The sequence below is a fragment of the Phalacrocorax aristotelis genome, chromosome 13 (genome assembly GCF_949628215.1).
Source record: "Phalacrocorax aristotelis chromosome 13, bGulAri2.1, whole genome shotgun sequence".
Classification (NCBI taxonomy): domain Eukaryota; kingdom Metazoa; phylum Chordata; class Aves; order Suliformes; family Phalacrocoracidae; genus Phalacrocorax; species Phalacrocorax aristotelis.
In genome coordinates this window covers 6,154,944-6,174,924 of record NC_134288.1, presented here as the reverse complement: position 1 = coordinate 6,174,924, position 19,981 = coordinate 6,154,944, and the positions used below count along the sequence as shown (strand labels likewise).

Here is a 19,981-nt window from a genome sequence, read left to right as displayed (position 1 = left end):
AACCAAAAAAAAAATCACAGGAAAGCTTTCACATGCCACTCTGGAAATCTAGAAAAGTCTTACGAGTACAAATGTAATTTACACTTAAACTTCTTTTTAACTGTCAAAGTACTGTAAAAAGCATTTATCCCCAGCCCGTTCAGTACAGTCCTTCTGGTGGGGTAGCAGGAAATACCGGTTCCAGCTGTCACAGGGAACCCAAGGAGAGGCAGTACTTTCAAGCCCCATACCTTATACAACGCATTTCCATCACAAGAAGCGCCTGCTGGACTTCATGGGTAGCCCTGGCATTTCAGTGAGCCAGGGGGAAAACCATGAGCCAGAGACGTGAATTCCAAATAGTTAGAGGGTATAAAACCCAGGGAAGATACAGCTTGGAAAGCTTGGTATGATCTGAATGCACAGAAAGTTATTTTCAAACCCAGCAAGAGCAAGAGCTGTGTTCTGCTGTGCAGTGGGGAGACTCTGCCCTATATGCTCTAAAGGAAAATTGCAGTGCCCTGATATTTTTATCATAAAACTTACAGTGTGTATCTTTCATTTATCCTCCTGTTTATTCAATCCTCATGACTATGATTTCTGAGCATTTGATACAACCAGTAACAGCAGGGGAGTATTTTTCCTCCCATTTATCAGCTACATTAACCAGCATTTAAATGGTTAAATCAGAGGCTTTTTTTCCCAAGAAAGATAATCGTGTTCCTTGGGACATCGGTAATGGTGGCATATGACAACATAATCAGCAGCACAAGGATATAAACAACTCCCAATTATCCCAAACCAAAATTTTTTAACATCTTGTTACATTTTTTCCTTAGGCCTTAAAATTACTGAGTTGTTATGGTTGGATGCTTTGTGGTGAATAAATCTAGAATAATTCCCTGGAAAGAGTGGATTGCCACCGAAGTGTTATTAGTGCAAAAGACCACAGTACCAAGCTTGCCCTAGCTTTCCCATCCATGGGGAAAAAACCATACATCATGTGAGGACAGGAAAGAAGTCGGGAGGAGCAGTGGTGATTCGATTTCTAGGAAGTGGGAAGCAGTTTCATACCCTGCATGGAAAACAGACAAGAGGGAGAGCACAATGAGAACAACATGCAACATTGGGATTTCTTGCACACTTACGCCTGTCAAAGTGCCAAATTCTCTAGGCCTCCAGGTAAGTAATAAAGAACCAACCATTAAAAAAACCCATTGCACACGAACAGTGTCTGAATGAAGTTTGAGAGGATCAGTAGGTGTCATTTCCCACAACAAGGTACACTGAGGCACTCATCAAGGCTAAGAGCTCTCATAGAGATAGGAACAAGATTTTGTGCTAGAAACAGACATGTCACAGGACACAGTATTCAGATCTGAAGCCAGATCAAAGTAACTGTGTTGAGAGCTAAATCCAGGCTTGGGCTTTGAATATACCTCCAAAACATGGATGTTTTTGGATCTAGAGTTTGGGTTCTGTCATCCATCTAATCTTGAAATGGGTGGATCAAAGATGTTCAGTCTGAGGCTTAGCAAAGCGCTAACAGATACTTTTGAATAGGAATGAGTCAGTAAAGTGCTCCAAGCAAGAAATAAATTTGTTGGTGGACAAGTTGTGAACTGAAAGAGAAGTGAAACTGCCCAAGGAAATTACTACGTACCTATTTATTGCTTTGGTACGTTACCTTGTGAGGTTGGCTTTATTTACAAAAGGAGGAAAAAAGAGGTACAATGTGGTTAAGGAGCTGGACCAAAAAGTTGGTAGCAGTGCCAAGAAAGAGTGGAAATTAAGAAGGATGTCCAGTGGTTTGAAAGCTGGCTTGGAAACCAGTAGCAATCATATGTTTGGTGCTTCATCCCAAATTTCCTGTGTGACCTTGGCCAAGTCATTTAGTGCTTTGGTGTCTCAGCTTCCAACTTGTCAAATGTAGGTAATAAACCTTGTTAAAAAAAAAATAAAATCTTGGGGGGAGGTGAAGAACCCTCTCTCACCCTTTGCAGCCTTTTGACTTACTAGTGGCCTGATATACTCATTGAACGAAGGAGACTGGATGGCTTCCTGAATTATTCAAAATAGAAATACAGAAATACAATTATAGGAAAGACCTGATTTCAGAACAGTTAAAGCTATAGGGACAAGCCTCGTGATAGATTTTTCTGACATACTTGTACTTTAAGGAAGCCATGCTCCTGTTCAAGCTATAGGAAAAGCACAGACAAAATATTGCACTACTCAGACTGGTATTTGCTCTGTAGACGGCACAAATGCTAACCTTATTTTCTACATCGTTTATGCCAGAGTAAAGCGGAAATAACTGTAGACCACCATGGAATTAATCCTGACGTACACTTGTGTGAGATATGACCACATCAACCGTATCATTTATTCCAGAGTATGCATCTTCTTGGCCACCATTTTTCAGCTTGACCTAGTCAACTGCAATAACATTTTTGGCCAGTACAAGCTTCTGACCTGATGTCTGTGCAGATCTGAAATGAATTTCTCCTTCAACGCACATGATATTCCATTAAGCAAAGCCAGTTCTATAATTCCTGGAAGAATTAAGAGGTACAAATATCCTGTAACTCTGGATCCTTGCAGTTAATGTTGTGGTCTCCTTTTAGGGGACAAGAAGAGAATTTTTGCACATCTGGTGCAGACTGGTCATTTAGGGATAGCGTTATATGGTCGGTGAGTAAAAACAGATTCCTAAATAATTCAAAATGGAAATCTCAGATGTTGTTCATTCTTGTGCTCTAAGTGACCAAGTGTTATGCAAATTTTGGAGTGGAAAAATATGTGGTCAGCCTTGCAAATGGAATTACACCATAGAAGGGGTGCTGTGTTCTGGAGAAAACAAAGAAGAGTATAAGACCTTAGCTTTCAGATTTACTGATCATGGAGAACTGCAACATTTCTCCTGCTGTTACACACATCCACTTCATCAGTGGTGACAATTAAAGAGGCCCAAGCATTTCTACCACTGTGTCATCCTAACTTGGCTCATAGCACTTGCTGATGAAGGCTTTTTCTAGAGGCGTTGCTATCTCTAATGGAACCACACTCATGGGCAACTGTTCTAGTCTAGAAAGGAAGCAACCTTTAAATACCTATGAAAATAGAAACTGAATTTCTATTGAAAGCCAAGTGAATATTTGCATTGAAAATCAAGCTTTATAAAGATATTTAAGCAATAAAACCAACAAAAATAAGTAAATCAATCAGTAAAACCAGAACAATGAAATTAATCAGCAACAGAGACACAAAAGACTAAAATTATGACCTTACAACAAAGTATGGCTTTGAAAAGACTTAGAATTTGAAACTCTTCCTCCTCCTAACTTGTCCTTCAAGTTGTGATTGTCAGAACTTCTGTTCAGCTACCATGTAAGCCTGATAGCTCTGAAAAATAGTGGCCAGCAAGTACACCTATGTTAACATTCCCCCAGAATCATATGTGGTCCTTTGCTCATAGTACACAATTCCTCTGCTGGGAGGGGGTAAAGCTGTTGCATTCCTGCTGAAAATGTTAAGACAAACCATGGAAAACAAGTGTTATGTCCTAAATCTCACTCACTCATGGATTTACATTTTTCAACCTTGGGAATGTAGCTGCCCTTTAAACACATGAACCCTCTCCCCAGAAAGCCCCACCACAGAGTGTCCAGACAAGCAGTAGGGGAACAGAAATGGCCCACAAATTTCCTATGCTGAAGCTGAGAGCTTTCCATTATAGAAGGAAAATAATTCTCCCCTTCCTGGGGCTCACTCTCCTCCCTGCCCAGCATTACCTGTGGTCTGCCCAAGTGTTCAGGTTGGGTGACTTCTCAGAACAGTTAATTGTCTAAAGAGGTGGTGAGCCTTTGAGGGCTGCTACAGTAGGGCATGTACATCCCTTGAGGTCCTACCCCTCCGTGCCCATATCATATGTGAAAATGGGAATGAAATGCCTTTAGGAATACAGCCAAAGGCCTTTTGTACTACAGCCATTGGGAGAATTATTCCTCCTGGAATCCATCTGGGAATTTTCGATTCAAGCAATTCGTTGTAGCTTCCTCAAAGTATGCTTTGGGTCTCCTTGAAATTGGTACCTATATTTTGGGAGAATATGTTCAAGCCTAAAACTTTCTGTTTTCTGCCTCCTGCAAGGTCACTTGGCAAATACATGCAAAGCCATGCATGTATCACATCAGGTGCGGACATGATATTTTAATTTTCCAGGCAATGTTCAGTTAAAAACCACCGAAACCTCTTTAGCCACAGAGATATAAAGATAACATCAGAGAACATCCTCACAAATAACATGCATCGTTATGCAAAAGCAAGCAAAGTCAAAGCTAGCTGTTTCCCGCTCTAGTGTAGAAATTCCTGTAGAGATTACACACCTGATTAATTCTAGACCAGTGAACCTTCCTTCTAGCTTATAACAAAGTGTCACATTATTAGTCAGGTTGTCCGGCATCTCTTGATAAAAATGGTGGTTTTATTGCTGCATAAAAAATACAAGGCGAGTTAAATGTTCAGTATTTTCTTATAAAATATTTAGGTTTATAAACTGTTGCAAATAGGCTAGCGTTTATATAATATTCACAGACATCTGTAATGCCTATCATGAAAGCTAATGTATAAGCTCTTAGCTACTGCAAAAGCGTTTTAAAGACGCTCTGCCCATCTTAAAGTGCAATTTTACATAGTCTGAAGAGCTGCTTTGATAACAGTCTGTTTTGAGCTTGATGTTTATATTCCTCTCACTGCTGTCTAGGTTGACTTTTGCTTACTTTACGAGTGAAGGCTCCAGTGCATTTAAAATTTAAATACCTGACTAGGACACCCTTACTCAGCAAAACACATACCCATACCTAATTTCAGGCACATGCTTACATCCTTTAAGACTCAGGACTCAAATCACATGCCCACATTATTTGTTTTAACAGACAGAAAAGCAGTTGGGACTACAGGCATTTCTGAGGCCGAAGACCACAGTTCGTACGTTAACGAAGCTCTGATGACTTGTTTTCTAGGTATTGCCCAAGTATCTACCGCTACTAAGAAACAAGGGCTGTTGCAGTTTCTGAGTTGCTGTAATTTTTTTGTTGCTTGTTTCTACAACAGTGAAGTTATCCCGTGGATACTTTACTTTTGTTCCTTCTTATTAGTTCCCATGATATAAAACAAATAACATAAAATAAAAAATAATAAAGCTACTCAGGCTACAAGTATACAAGTGCTCCTACATCCAACAAAATGCAAATCAGAGGTGGGGTTCTTCTCCCACCATCAGTGGACTACAAGGTGTCGCATTTGCACCTTGTGTCATTTTCATGTCAAACAACAGGAATCATCAATAATATTTGTAATTTTGAGCACAATGTTTAAAACCGAACAGTGTCAGAGAGGCTCTCCTTGGATTTCTCGTTCGGCTAATTTAGAGGCAGCATAGCTGATGCAAGAAGACCGTAAGTCTCAACCACACAACCTAATGCCAATAGCTGACCAGCACAGTCTGAGTTATGGCATTCCTCTCAAACCTATTTCCACCACACATCAAGTGTAAACACCGATCAAATGTGCTTCTGAATCAAACAGCTTACAGTGAGGACCTTGGGTTACCTTTATCTGAGTCCATTCAACATCTTCAGAACAGCCCTGCCAATCAGTCGCGTTATGACTTCTGCAGATGGGGCGTTTGCAGCATTTCATATTTTAAGGGACTAAGTGGTTGGTGATGCATACCAACCCATCAGCTCCGAGAATGACAAGCTTTCTCCTTCCTCACACAAGTCTAACAGGCTGGAAAACAGCACTGCAAGATGTCATGGCAGTGTTTCTCTACTATTAGGGATCAATTTCAATATCAACCTCTATCTTTCCACATGTATCTTTTTTAACTTCCAACACAGTATATTCCCATGCAATAGGCGATGGTCATAGCTGTGATGGCAGATCAGGGGCAGGCACTTACCACACTGCAGATGTATACGCATGCATGGGAGCAGGTGAAGGCAACCACATGCTGGATGGCAAATCCAGATCTGAGGAGCAAGCACGAGCTGCTGCCTGGGAACCCCCAGCAGGAATGGAGCAGACAAGCTTAGAGCAGATACAGGAACATGAAATGGGGGCCTGATAAGTGCAACCCAAGCAGACCCCATGAAAGAAACAATTCTGAAAGCCTAACTGTGAGAGCTAGGAGAAGCAGGCCTAGCTAGGCCAGGCCTAGCTGCGAGGACAGGACTTGCAGCATACACAGTGAGCTACTGGCACCCTTTCTCCGTCAGGTAATGGCGTTTAGTTACTACTTGTCTCTGCTCTGTTCAAACTCTATCCACAGCCAATACTGTGGTGACATTTTGTAAAATATATTTGCTCAGGGAGCAAATTGCAGTTTTTGCAGTCCTCCTACTGAGTTGCTGTATTTCAGTATACCTTATTGAAACCTCAGACTGGTGCGTACCGGTGCTTTTGACAGGAATATTGCCATTTTATAACAATAATCTGTACACTACATAAATAAGGTGTATACTAACCATCTCCCCTGTTTCTTTCCTCATCCTTGCCCTTGTAGTGCTGGGTGTTTGACCATCCAAATGTAATCACAGATTAATACGGTGTGAGCCAGTAAAGTGCTGCAAGGAAGTTTTATAACTCAACTCTCCCAGCCAAAAGACTGAGTAAAGTGTGGCACCAGACTGTTCTTCTGAGCAGCCATAACTGTAAATAAAAACATGTTGTGAAAGCAAAGGGACATTGGGAGAACATCTTTACCCTCTAAAAGACACAGATGTTTCTAATCTCAGAGCTTTCTCTTTTTATTTATGGTGACTGATAACACAGTTTGTACTTGATTTTAAGGAAAGTTACAAGGAGGAGTAACTTAATGTGCTGTTTCCCATGCAACATGTGGCAGAACTGGTATTCGTCAGTGTGGCCACATAACATGGCGTTTGACTGACGGGAAAGGAAAACCTGCACCTAACACAAAACAAGGTCTGAGAGGACTTGAAAACAGGAGCTAGATGATCTTATATCACACTTCCTTACTCAGACGGTGCACAAATGTGACTCTAGACTCACAGCTGTAGCCTGTTTTTTCTTTTTTACATCATCTATCTTTCAAGGGTGCAAGGAAGTATTTGGCACCTTCTGTTGTCTACATCACATGCTTATAGATACTATGGGAATTTTCTGATTTAACCATTTCATGTATAATAGCCAAAAGTGTAAGGGACTAGAATTTACCCCAGTGTTCTCCCCCACAGCTTTTCTACTGTGAAGAAAACAGATTTTTCTTTGTTCCTCTGTGCAATTTCTAGGACCTATGGTCACAGAAGAGAACTTACATAATGCTAAAAGGACTACAGGAATCCTAGGGCAAGAGCTATTATCTTGAGAGAAATATTTCAAAGTCCTTAAGTATCGTTTTGCATAGTTTCTATTCCTGTGTTATATGAAAGCAAACTATTTTCCCCCCATCACTTGACAGATCTGTCTCCTTATAGGTCTGTGTCCTCAAGAAAACTCATCCTCTACAGCAAATGCAGAAACATGTCACCTAATTTCTCACTAGACTGTCACAGAATGAAAGACAAAACAAGCCCAGCAGATCACATTTCTACTAAACTCCCCAAAGCAGTATTTTCTTCAAAGATCCAGCCCTTCTGGAGCTCCTTCTCCACCCACATGTAATAGGCCTTCTTTATAGATTTGCAAGCCAGGACTGAAGAAAGTGACAGCTTCTTTCTGATATCTTCATATTTTAATATACATTAATTTCATCTCTAGTATCTAGACCCAGTGGAGAGAGAGGTGCCTACTGTTTTGGTAGATAAATGGCATCTGGTACATAGAGCAACACAGGGCCACATAAATATCTGCACAGACAAAGAGTTATTTTCAAAGGTCCGCTGTACAATGCTAATGGCACTGAATATGACCTTCAATAATTTTTTGCATAGTAAATTAACCCTCCTCAAAGCATGAATTTATAGAAGGAAAAAAAAACCCCACCCACTAAAACTGAAGAGCTTTTATATTCAGGACAAGGACGTTCTGATAAATTAAAATAAATTTATCCTTTAAAATAAATTTAAATAATTATAAGCTGAGGAACACCTTGAAAAGATTCCCTTCCTTACCCCTTTTAGTTTAATTTAATGAGGGGCACTAGTTAACAATGCCAATAATAGACTGTTTGGGTAACTCATCATGGCCACTACAACCCAGCTCTAATCAGACATAAAAGTACCAAGGGTTGGCCAGTGCAGTCATTATAAGACTGAGATTATTTAAGGGGGGGGGAGGGGGTGACAACAGAAAAAAAGAAGCAAGACATTTAAACAAAGGACCTTTGTTTATATGATTAACTCCCTGGCTCCCTGGCGTCTATTTTAATTCTTTCCTCTTCTTCACGTAGTCATTCTCCGCTCGTCTCTCCTAGCTTCCCTGCTTACTTTGCTTAGCAATGCACTTCTTGCAAGCACTTGAAAACTATCGCTATGGTACCAATCATGCGTATTCTTGAAAGGCAGGCTTAGCCTAAAAAAGTGCTCAGAGTCAGAACAAGATGCAAGACAAGTGGATCCAGCAAATGAATAGGGGGCATCATAGTGAGACAATTATGATGAATATAAATAAGCTGGTGAGAAAAATCATCATTTCACCAAAACATGCACTTTTACTGAACCCAGAATCATTCTCAGAGCTAAATCCATCTTCAGAGAGCCTTCAGGATAAGGATTTTTGAGGTTGGGTCAGCTGTGACCGAATAACATCCCAAATATTCTGACTCTCTACATTTTGCAAGGGCAAATTTTGAATGTGAGAATTGCCATTATCTGACTCATGGTGCAAAGTTAGCAAGAGCCATCTTTGGGAAGGAGAATGTTCTTAAAGCCAGTTAGTCCATACGGTCTCTCGGTTTTACTAGAAGCCACTGTGAAACACTATGCAGAAATACCTAAGCTAATCAGAACAAGCTAGCTTGAGTACCAACAGCAGTGCAGCTATGCTAACCTAGCAAGCCGCCCAAATGAATCAGGTGGAGTTCCACTCTAGACAACTGCTGATCCTGCAGTGGGAGCCGCTCAGTCAGGTACCTCCGTGCAGTACTGCACAGCCTCCTCGAGACACTGCACACCTGTCCACTTTATCCTGAATTATCAAAGATACAGGAGATCATGCAACACTGCACATATCTGACTCGTGCAGTCAAGTCAGACAAGTCTGGTCACCAAAACGCTGCTGGTAACTCTTGTTAGCAATGATCTACAGGATGAAAAACATCCAGCAAACTACAGCAGTTTTGTTTTGAGGTTTTTATTGTGGGTTATTTCTTTTTCTCTTTTTTTTTGACATATTTTTTTTCTTTTTTCTCCCCTCCATTAGGGAATTACTAATTGTTCCAGACTGCTGTTAATTGGCTTACAGTTCCACATACATCGTCAAACTGCTGGTCAGCTGGCAGGCACACTGTGCTTTCCCGACAGATTTATTTCACAGCTGGATTTGCAGTTTAAAAGGTCCTTCCCATTTCCAGCTCTGCAATCCTTCCAGGCAGAAGGGAGAAAAAGAACAGACAGATGCCTTTCCACAGAGATGTAACAACCCTAGCAGGTTCTCAGCATGTCAATAACAATCTAATCAGGCTGCATTATATTGAAGGGAAAATGAGATTTCTGACTTTGCCAGAACACTTCACGCATCCGCTTGGTCTTACAAACACATACAACACACTCCAGTTTCCAGATGCAGATAAGGATAACCACAGTGTGGAAAACAATCCAAGAACTAGTCTAGCCAATTCCTAGCTGGACCTCAGCCTCTTTCCACCTCCTCTCCTTGCTCTGGAATAACAATTGTTGCCTGTAAATTTAATGAAATTTCATAGACAGCTCTTCTGTGTTTCTCTTGCAGACAGTGCCCTGCTGCTCCGAGGATACATAGGAAAGATGACTCAACAAACTGTCCCACCTTGCCTCTCCCCCAGCCTTGATGTAACCACAAGGAAACCTGCAAACCCAGCGGTGCCCAGGGAGCAGGAATTTGTCCTGGAAGAGTCCTGATGGCACCTCTTGAGAAAGAATAGCTGCAAGAGCCTCTCCTCCCCACATGGCCAACGAACTATACAGAAATGTCATGCAGCTCTCCCAAAAAGTACTGCACCAGGCTTTTCTTCTGCTCGGTGTAATTCCTGCCAGAGCTCCCTCCTTGGACAGGGCTGGTTAAAGCTGAGCTAACCCAGACTGTAAAACTGGGGGTATCATCCCCAGATGACCATAGTTAACCTAAATTAACCATTGGCTTCTTAATCAGTGAGCAATGGAACCACCCCAGACAGCAGAGCTGCATGCTGGAGGGGCCAGCATGCTCTGAGGCAAAGACTCATACCCAGTAGCAATCTGTCCTTAGCAAAAAAAGTAAAATTATAAAGTAACACAATAGGATTCTGATTCCAGATTCACTGCCTGAAGGAAGGAGGAGGATATTTTATTTCTTTCCTGGCTGATTACGTAAAAAAAAATACTAGCTCAAGTGAATGAAAAAGAACCTTTTAGTCCAAATGCCTCAGTCAGGTCATCCAAATTCCCAGTTGCCTTGATCTCTTTTCCAGCCAATAAGCTTCTCAAGCTCTGACTGATGGTGTTGTATATTTAAAAATGTGTTTATTCTGACAATTTGCTATGCTTTTATGTAAGAGGACAGGCAAGCAACTCATCCCCAAAACCTCAAGGAAACAACACAAGTCTTGGCTGCTAGACTAGTTGGCTCCCTGTGGACTGTTGATTCTTGGACAAACTGTTATTCCATCCTTAAAATATGTACTTACCCTGAAAAAGAAAATGCACACACAAACATACAACTAGGTATTAAGAGTTTTGGTAGATTTGTGACTCTGATCTTGTGACTAAGGTGTCAGCTGCTTCTACAGAAATGGAGATGGTAGTGGAAAAAAAAAAAAAAAGGAAAAAAAACCACCAAAGGATGAGTGAACACTGAACTGCCCGCAGCTGGACTGAGCTGAACTTGCACTGCTAAGCTGCTAACGCTAGGTTTTCCTCATTGCTTCAGTGTCAGTGAGGTTATGGAAACCAGAGAGGGAAACAAATGAGAACTTCTAAACAGATCAAGGGCTAAAGGAAGGAAAAAAAAGGGTGTGGGGGAGAATATTCAGGGAACATCCGTTCTGTGGAGAGTTGTGTGTTTCTCAGGGTACCCAAGAGAAGGGGAGATATGCCTATACAAGAGAGGTCAGCGGGTATCAGATCACATCACCCCTTTCCTCTTTCCCTTGGCTGCCTTTTAACACTCCCTTTTGAGTACATTTCCCTTTGGTTGTGGGAAACACATAATCCACCAGCCCTCTTAAAAAGCATGTTGCAGTGGCACTGCCTGAAATAGAAAACAGATTTCTGCCTTCAAGTCCCCTGCTCTACCCTCTACTGATCAGACCTAGCCTTAATCTGAACAGAAGAGACAGGATTTGGGAGTCGGGCACAACCCCACCATACAGCAAGAGAGCACATGAATTACTCCAAACACAGCTGGTGGGGCTCCTTAGTCCCCCTCACTCCATTCCCCTAAAGAGTTCACCCCTGGTTTTAACAGGAATGCCTGCACAGACATGGTGGAAATGCAGTCCCAGCTCTGCATATGCATCTACATGCTCAGGGGTCAGCAGCACTGAAAACGATGCCCAGACAGCAACATGATGAATGGAGTACAGGGACTGGATTAAAATAGACTTTCAAATGCAGTTCAATTTAAATAAATCCCCCTATTTTTTGTTGCCATTGACTAGCTTAAACTAAATTTAGTGTCTACCATTTGTCTTCTTTTTTTACAACCTATTTGTGGTTAGCAGAGATCGCCTTTAAGAGACTAACAACAGAGAGGTACCTGAGCTCATCATCTCCTAGGCTACACCCCAACACTGCACACTGTCTCATTCCTATGGGTTGCCCCAGTGATGGTCTCGGCTTATATCCAGACCACCAGGTCCTAGGATGCCCACCTACCACCCCACACTGCACACCAATGCCTATCCTGCAGCCCTTTCCTGCCCACCTTCATCTCACAGCCGAGTCCTGGGACACAGCCCTGTACTGGGACCTTCTTCCCACAGCTATGTCCAGCACGCAGATTGGACTGGTTGCATCAGCACCCTACCACAGCCTGACACCCAGCTCATGTACCAGGGGAGAGAAAGCACTGAAGATTTCACTGAGGGCCGGCTAGAGGAGAGGACACAACCTACATCAAGGTGGCACAGAGCCATGCTAATCTCCAGGGCCACGGGATGCAACCAGCCAAGCTTGAGCAAGTCCCTGCCCAGTGGAGCGGAGCGGCCCGAGGACCCCTTGGCCGAGTTCACACCTGTACGCTGCCCACAGTTCATAGCACCACTAGCAGGACCCAACTGACCTCCTCCATGCCCAGTACCAGGCTGCTAATAAGAGAAGAGAAAAGGATAAGAAGTTCATGCATGCCTGGTATCTTCAGATGGCATCAGCTCTGGAGAGCAGCCAGACAGCCATCCCAGACCAGGAGCAGCTGAGTATCACCAACTAGCTGCTGGGCAAAGCAGAACATTTTTAGCTGTAAGGCACAGCAATTTGACATCAAATTCACCATTTCTAGAACTACACCAACGTGAAGCATCACTGTCACTTTCAAAGATGTCCAGAACAAGAAGGATGCATTTAGGAAATATGACATTCCTATACACAGCACTACCATAGACAGGACATGCTTCTCCATCCCACATGACTCCAATTAGCCCTGGATTATTGCCAGTCTACAGGATGCCCTCCAGTGACACCCCAGGCTCCTGCTGATCATGGGGGACAATGTGCAAACACTCACATCAGCAATACAGCCACATGGACCGCATGTCTCTGAGCCCCTGCACCCACAGTTTGGGACATGCAGATGTCTCCTCTCTGCCACGTGACAACATACAGTAGCATATATCTGTAATGTCAGTGAAGTAATTTCTCAAGTATCTGCAGCCCCTTGAGGCTGACCTGCGCAGCTTGCAGGTAACCTTGCATTTCTGATATTCTCAGAACTGTGATCAGTGAACAGACACATATTGTAAAGCACAAAAATACTCTGATGTCAACATATAGAACCTTTTACTGCTATCAAGTAAAAGCAGAATAGATTGGCCACACAAAGAAACTACTGACAAAGAGGAAACCCCAGAAATCCAGCCTCCACTTAACATCAACCAAGGGGACCACCTGCCCCATCATGAGTCTAAAAATTAAGGAAAACCATTTACTTACAAAGACTGGCAAAAAATAGTCAAAATTCACTGTTGTAAAGTATTTTCTCTCTCTCTCTTTTTTTTTTTTTTTTTTTTTTTTAGGACCTCTATTACAGTCCAATGCCGAATTGAATCAAGAGAGATTAGTCTTCTTTAGACTTGGTAATTCAAGAAAAATATGTGAATTCTCCAGTCTCAGCATCCTGGGTGCATGCCAAATCCTGCTTGGGCAGCCAGCTCCTGGGCACTTGGAGGCAATATAGGGAGACACATGACCACCATGGGACAGCAATGCCAAAGCAGCACTGCTGCAGACGGTGGTCGATGACACCATCAGCCCCTCTCAGGTTCTCCTAGTGCTGGTGCCTGTCTTCATGGTACTTCTTCTACCAAGCCATGGCTGCTGAATAGGGTAACATTTTGCGCACTTAATTTCTTTCCAGTTGCTTCATCACGGTTTGGCGTAAGCCATTACGGTCTCGCTTTGCAGCAGCCAAATAGCCCTATAAATCCCAGGGGTGCTAGGGCTGGGATGATCGTAGGCTACCTAGCAGCTCCCTTGCCAAAAAATTTCCTGCAAAACCTCCTACCTGAGGCAATCCTCCATTTCCCAGCCACATGGTTTTTCTTGAACCTTTCCAGATGGGACACATTCAGACAGCGCTGGAAGCACTCAGCAGCCTGGGCACTATCAGCAGGCTGGCAACGTAACCTCCAGGGCACCCTGACAGGGCTGCTCAGATCCCATTGATCTCCTCCCTTTTAACCTGGCGGAAAGCTAAAGTTTTCAAAAACGATTCCCTTTAACCTCTGCGAAGAAGGAGAGATCTCAGGGATTTGAGTGCTGATCACCTTAACACTGCATTAGCAGGTGAAGGAGCTTGTTTGAGATTCTGATCAGCGAAGTGCAGCTCAGAGGAGGGGGTCAGAAAATGTCAAAGACGGATCAACGCTGAAGAAGGTGGTTGTGTTTCTCAACGAGCTCTGCTGCTAAAAATGCTAGGGAGGAGGGAGGGAAAGGGTGTACAGTGTCACGGCAGAAGGGAGAGAAAGCCTTAGCCAGCAAGACGAGCATCCTGAGTCACTCTGCTGGGGAGGTGAGGCCACTTTGCCAAGGAAAGGCTGACAGAGTAAGTCAGATGCCTGGAGTAATTCCATAGCGTAAAAAAAAAAAATGAATTAAAAAAAAAAAAGAAGAGCTGGGTTTGGTGTTCTGTTTGGTTTTTTTTTTTTTTTTTCTTTTTCTTTTTTCTTTAACAAAGGGTTGCAATTCTAGCCACAACCAGAATACAAAATCCCACTGAGTTGAACCCCGGTCAGCCACTGCTCTGACCGCCAGGGCTGCCCCTGTTCATGCACACGAGCGAGGGGGTAAGTGCGGTCCGTGCCAGGCATCTGAATGAGCCGCAGCTCCGGCCCCGAGCAGAGCAGCTCCTGATGAATCACCAGAGCGTGTGTGAGGCAGAGCGTTCCATCCACGGCTCCCGCGGCCACCACGAGCATCGCCCCACCGCAAGCGTCGAGAGAGGCCGTGTGCTCGGTCCCAGCCCTGCTGCTGCGGCCGCCGGCAGAGAGCTGCGCCCCATCCCCACGCCAGCCACGCCTCGCTGGGGCTGGGAAACACGGCGGCTGTGAACCTCTCCAAGATGAACATTTTTAGATGGGAAACAGCTTGTTCTGCTGAGTCATAGATGTGATTTTTACAAAGAAGCAGTGAATTTGGTGAACTCTGATTTCACTTTGCCTAGGCCTCCACAGCTACTTTCTGCTGCTATAAACCGTCAAGGTTATTAATTCTTTTTTTTTTTTTTTTTGCTATAAAACCATCGATATTTCACTAAACTGTCAATTTGAAATGCAACAAAGAAAATAATTTTTTATATATATCAGCAAAAGCGCTATGCTACGTTCCAAGGCCTTTGAACACGTACCGTAGGTACTCTACTAGCAAACCTCAGCCATTTTTATTTCAAACTGACAAAGCACAAAGTGAATGCCCAAACCTGAAAAAGAAAATAACATTTTTTTTCCCCATCATTAGCCAAGCCCTAAAAAGCACAAAATTTCATAGCCCTTTGAGAACTGGGGTAAAGTTGGGACTGACAACAGGAGGAAACTGTATTTTCATTTTGTTTAATAAATATTCTTCTTGCAGTGTTTTGCTTCAGCACTGAGGACCAAAGGACCTAGGGACAACAGTGTTTGTAGGCAGAAATAAGATCTTTCATTAGATAGAATAGCTGGAAAAATTAGCTAAGTTTCCAGGTGCTTCCTAACCAGTCTCTTGTACAGACACTAAGACAAGTGTATTGAAAGCCCTTGAGCTGAAAGACTCTATGGGCTCTGCTTAGCTTTGCTTTCAGTCCTTGTTTCCAGAAGCGTAAGTGCTTTTTACGGCTTATTTAACGAAGGGTAAGGATTAGACCTCTCCAGTTTCAGAGAATTGTCTGCCCACCCCTTAAACCAGCTAGAATCACTCCAAGTGCCTCAGTAGCTTTGGTTTTTCCCAGGCTCCTTTCTTTTCATTTGTGAAAAGAAATGGCCAGAAGAGTGATTTAGAAAATAAACACAGACACAGACAAGGCCCCTAAAAAAGCACAAGGAAAAAAAAAAAAAACCTTTTATGATATATCAATCATATCTATTCTCCTTAGTCCCTTTCTGAGCTGAACTCTCACCAAATTCTACGTCAGATCAAGTTTGCTTGCTCCCAGTGCGATGACCTTGTGTGTAGCTGCTGGAGAGCAAAGGAGACACCGTGGTATTTCGTACACCAGCGACAGAGGCGCCAGCTCTGTTCCAACTCCATAAACTTCATGGAGAGAAAGGGAGGAGGAGGGTAAGGTATCAAGCAGCATGCGTCTCCCAGGTACCACAGACCTTCCATTCTGTGAACTCAGCAGATATGAATGGAAATCACTGATGAAAAAACTGGGACATCAGAGAACACAGAGCCCTCTTTCTGCTCTTAATCGCAGCTTAGTGGTGCGTGGGACTTCTACCCGTATGCACTGCAAGCATGGCTGAAGAAAAATAGCACTCAGTGCGGTTAAACATGATCCTATTTCACCTTCAAAAATAAAAGCAATGATTATGAAAGAGGTGACAAGGTTGCTCTGGATATTCTAATTGAAAATTGCTGTCATTTTCCTAGCTTCCTTGGATACGTGGCTTCAATTAATCAGAATTCAGTGATAAATAATGCTGGGAATGAGAAAGGGTTTTGGATTATTTGCTCTAAGCAGAAGACAGTCAGCAAAAAATCAACGAGGGGCTGTGAGGCAGCGATCAGCCTACCTTGGTGCATGGGCACCTCACAGGGTTTCAGTATCAACCAACAAGCAACCATGCGCAGAGCCGCTAAAGCTGTGCACCTTTCAGCAGCCTGCAGAGCTCTGTCACACACCACCAGTAGACCTCAGCAGAGGGGTCAGACTCAGATGCTTTAGCAACAAGCAGTGCAGAAAGCCCAGAAGACAACCGAATCTGGAGTCTTTCTTTGGAAGAACAATGGCAAAATCATCCAGCCAGGATTTGAATCAGTACTCGGTCCTGACACCTGAACTCCTAGCAACCCCGAGGGCTGCTTTAAAAAGAGAAACAAAATCACAAGGTTTGTCAGCAGATTTTCATTATGAGGAAGCTGAGGTCAACTATATTTCTAAATTAATTTTCTAATACATACTGGTTTGACTTAAGGTAATTGTCCCTCCTCCATAACCCTCCCCCCCCCCCCATCTTTTTAATAAGTACAATTTACTAGAGTTGCATAAAAATGAGTAATACATTAGTTTCACTTAGACCCAATATGAAATGAGTCATTTCTTTCCAGCACATGACCAGGCTATTATGTCTCTCCTAAGTATACTGCAGAAAGATAGAGAAAGATGTTACTTTTTGCCCATAAACAGACACTGTACATCATCTGATCCTTTAAGGGACAATGAGTTCACCTCCTGAAAAGATCCATTTGAAATGCACCTTTCCCTGTCATACCCACATCCCCACGGCTATGACAAGTCCTGGGAAAGGGGCACGTACTTTGTTCTCACTCAGCCAAACCATGTCTATCTCCCTCTGGTTGACAAGGGAAAAAAAGACTTTTTGACAATGGGGCCCCGGAGGGAGTAAACATGGTACCGTTATTTATAGATCCAAGGCTCTAAAGTCTGATCACTAGATCTTCCCTCCTCCAGGCTTTGTACAACCAGTATTTATTCTTGCCCTGTTTTTGGCTTTTCTGCCCATCTCATCTTTCTAGCTCTCTGCATTTCAAACACACTCTCTTTAGAAAAGGGGCAGGTTCTGGCTGGGACTGAAGTGCAATGTTTGCGTAGATAACATGATTACATTGAAATTGCTATTCTCTCTTCCCCAAGCTCAGCATTGCCCTTTGTTTTATCCCCTACATTTGAACTAGAAGAAACATGGTGTAGGCCAGGGGGTCCTGATCTTCTCATAAATTAAGCTCAATTTAAGAAAACCCAGCCAACTAAACCAAGAAAGTTACTCTCTCTCAAAACAGAGAAATTGGTAATTAAAGTAAAAAATGCAGCAGAAATGAACCTTCCAGAGTAGGCCACCGTTGAACTTTGTGCCTCGCACCCCAAAGCAAAGGAGGGCATTTTGCCATCCATGAGGCAGCACGTGCTCTGCAATGCTCGCAGGACCTCATCGGGGCTTGGGAGCTACTGCCCTCACCAGCGCACGACACCCATTCGCTTCCATGCCCCAAGTCACTGTCTTAGCACGTGGCCGAGGCAGGAGGGATCAGCGCTACCTTGCTCTGTAGTGGCAACAACGTTTCTGCATAATCTTTGTCAGGTTACACTGAAATTAGGGTGGATTCACTGGTTTGTTTTCTTTTTTTTTTTTTCCTTTGTTAAGCTCACCCCTGACCAATCCCTCTAGAACTATATGGCAGACTTGCAAATATACCTAAGTGGAAATCAGAAGCAGGATTAATGGTAGAAACCAAAACTGTTATTAACCTATTTACTTTAACACAGCCTGACAGAAACAGGTTATTGCGTCCAAAATCCCACCCTAGGGAGAAGCTCCCATACTCCTTTCATGTCTTGTATATCTTCTCTGGCCTGCTTCACGTCTGAACTCACAGGTTTTAAACATACGCGTGGATGCTCCCCAGTGGCCTTCTCACTGATGGCTCCAGCCACTGTCAGCAAACGTACCATGCCAAATATCCCTGTGACAGTCTAACCTAGCCTTGCCCTTCACTGCCATCCAGAACCCAGCCCATAACTTACCGACTACAGAATACATCTTTTTCCTTTCCAATGAAATGTCTTTACTAGACCAACAGATACAGCAGGAAGAGACAAAATACATTCATGCCGCCAAGCTTGTTCTTGAGGTCAGGAATGGGAGCAGGAGATTCTTCATTCACGTTAGAGTACTAGTTTGTTCAATGGCATTGTACGACTGCATTTGCCATACTTCCAAATCCATATGCAACTTGCAGTTCTCTTAAGGTAGTAACTGGTGTATTGATTAATGCATTTTCTATGTGGGGATATTCACTCTGCACACAACTATCCAACGGCATTGACAGCAATCAAAGTGTTCCCTACATGTATGCATCCACCTTACTTTGATCTCAGTAAGGATACTTCCATGTCACGCTATGAACAGAGACTTAGACCTCCCCCCGCCTTAATCAAATCTTAGTTTTAAGAAAAGTAAGAAAAAAGAGAAAAAAATCCCAAAACCTTGTTGCCACATTGATTTAGAGGCAGGCACAAGGGGATCTCTTTCCACATTTTTTGTTTGTTCCACAATACAGGACGAAATCATCAGTTGACCCAGGACAATATTCCTCTCGATTTATACAAATGTGACCAAGACCACAGCACGGGTAAAAATTCAAAAGCTGCTCTCCTGCCTTCACATCTGCAATGCAGGCCTCCATGGCACTTCTACAAATTCAGCTCCCACTTAGCTCAAACCATGGAAGCACAAATAGGTGACTTGAAGCTCCTTTTCAGATCCCAAATCCAGAAACTGCTCTTGTATTATTCAAAGTTTGAGCTAGCAATACTGAAAACCCATTTTTTATTTACCTTTTTATACAAACTGTATATCACCATCTTCTCACTTTGCAATCTGAGCCAGTTTTTAATCATTTGCCTTCCAGTCCCTCAGTCCTGAGGGTACACTGAGGTCACGTTTCCTATATTTTCTTTGAAATCGTGAAACTTATGGGGGAGGAGGGAGGGTTGGGTGGAATATATTTTAAGACCTTCCATAACTCAAGACCTGGAGCTATAAAGGAAAGACTATGCATTGCAGCACTGATGACCAAATCATGAGTTGGCAAGTCTGGGCTTTCATTCAACTGAACCACAAATGCGCTTGAAACAGTGACTTGCTTTTCTCCTTTTGTTTCACAGCAGCCCAGTATCTTTTCTGACATAAAATGACCCAGGTCATTTCTGCTCTGAATCATCAGAAGGGAAAGGAAGAAAAGTGAAGATATCATACTCCAAATCTTATCCCACAGCATATTCCAGAGGACACAACTTGACCATAACTTCTCTCACTCTCCCATGACCTCTTACAAAATAATCCCTCCTCTCATCCAAGTTATAAAGCAAAGCAGTTCCTTTCACACTTAAAGTGCATGCTGCCTGTGATGGCAAGATAAAAATTATCCAACAATGCACAAAATTTCAGCTTATCTTGAGAAAAATGATACCTTAGCCATGAATGTTG

The 19,981-nt window shown here is 42.9% G+C and overlaps 1 long non-coding RNA gene across 1 annotated transcript in view; it reads right to left on the bottom strand.

The window, feature by feature from the left end:
* Positions 1-19,981, bottom strand: part of LOC142064107 (uncharacterized) — a 116,442-nt gene that overhangs the window by 72,349 nt on the left and 24,112 nt on the right. The gene's annotated exons all lie outside the window — the stretch shown is intronic.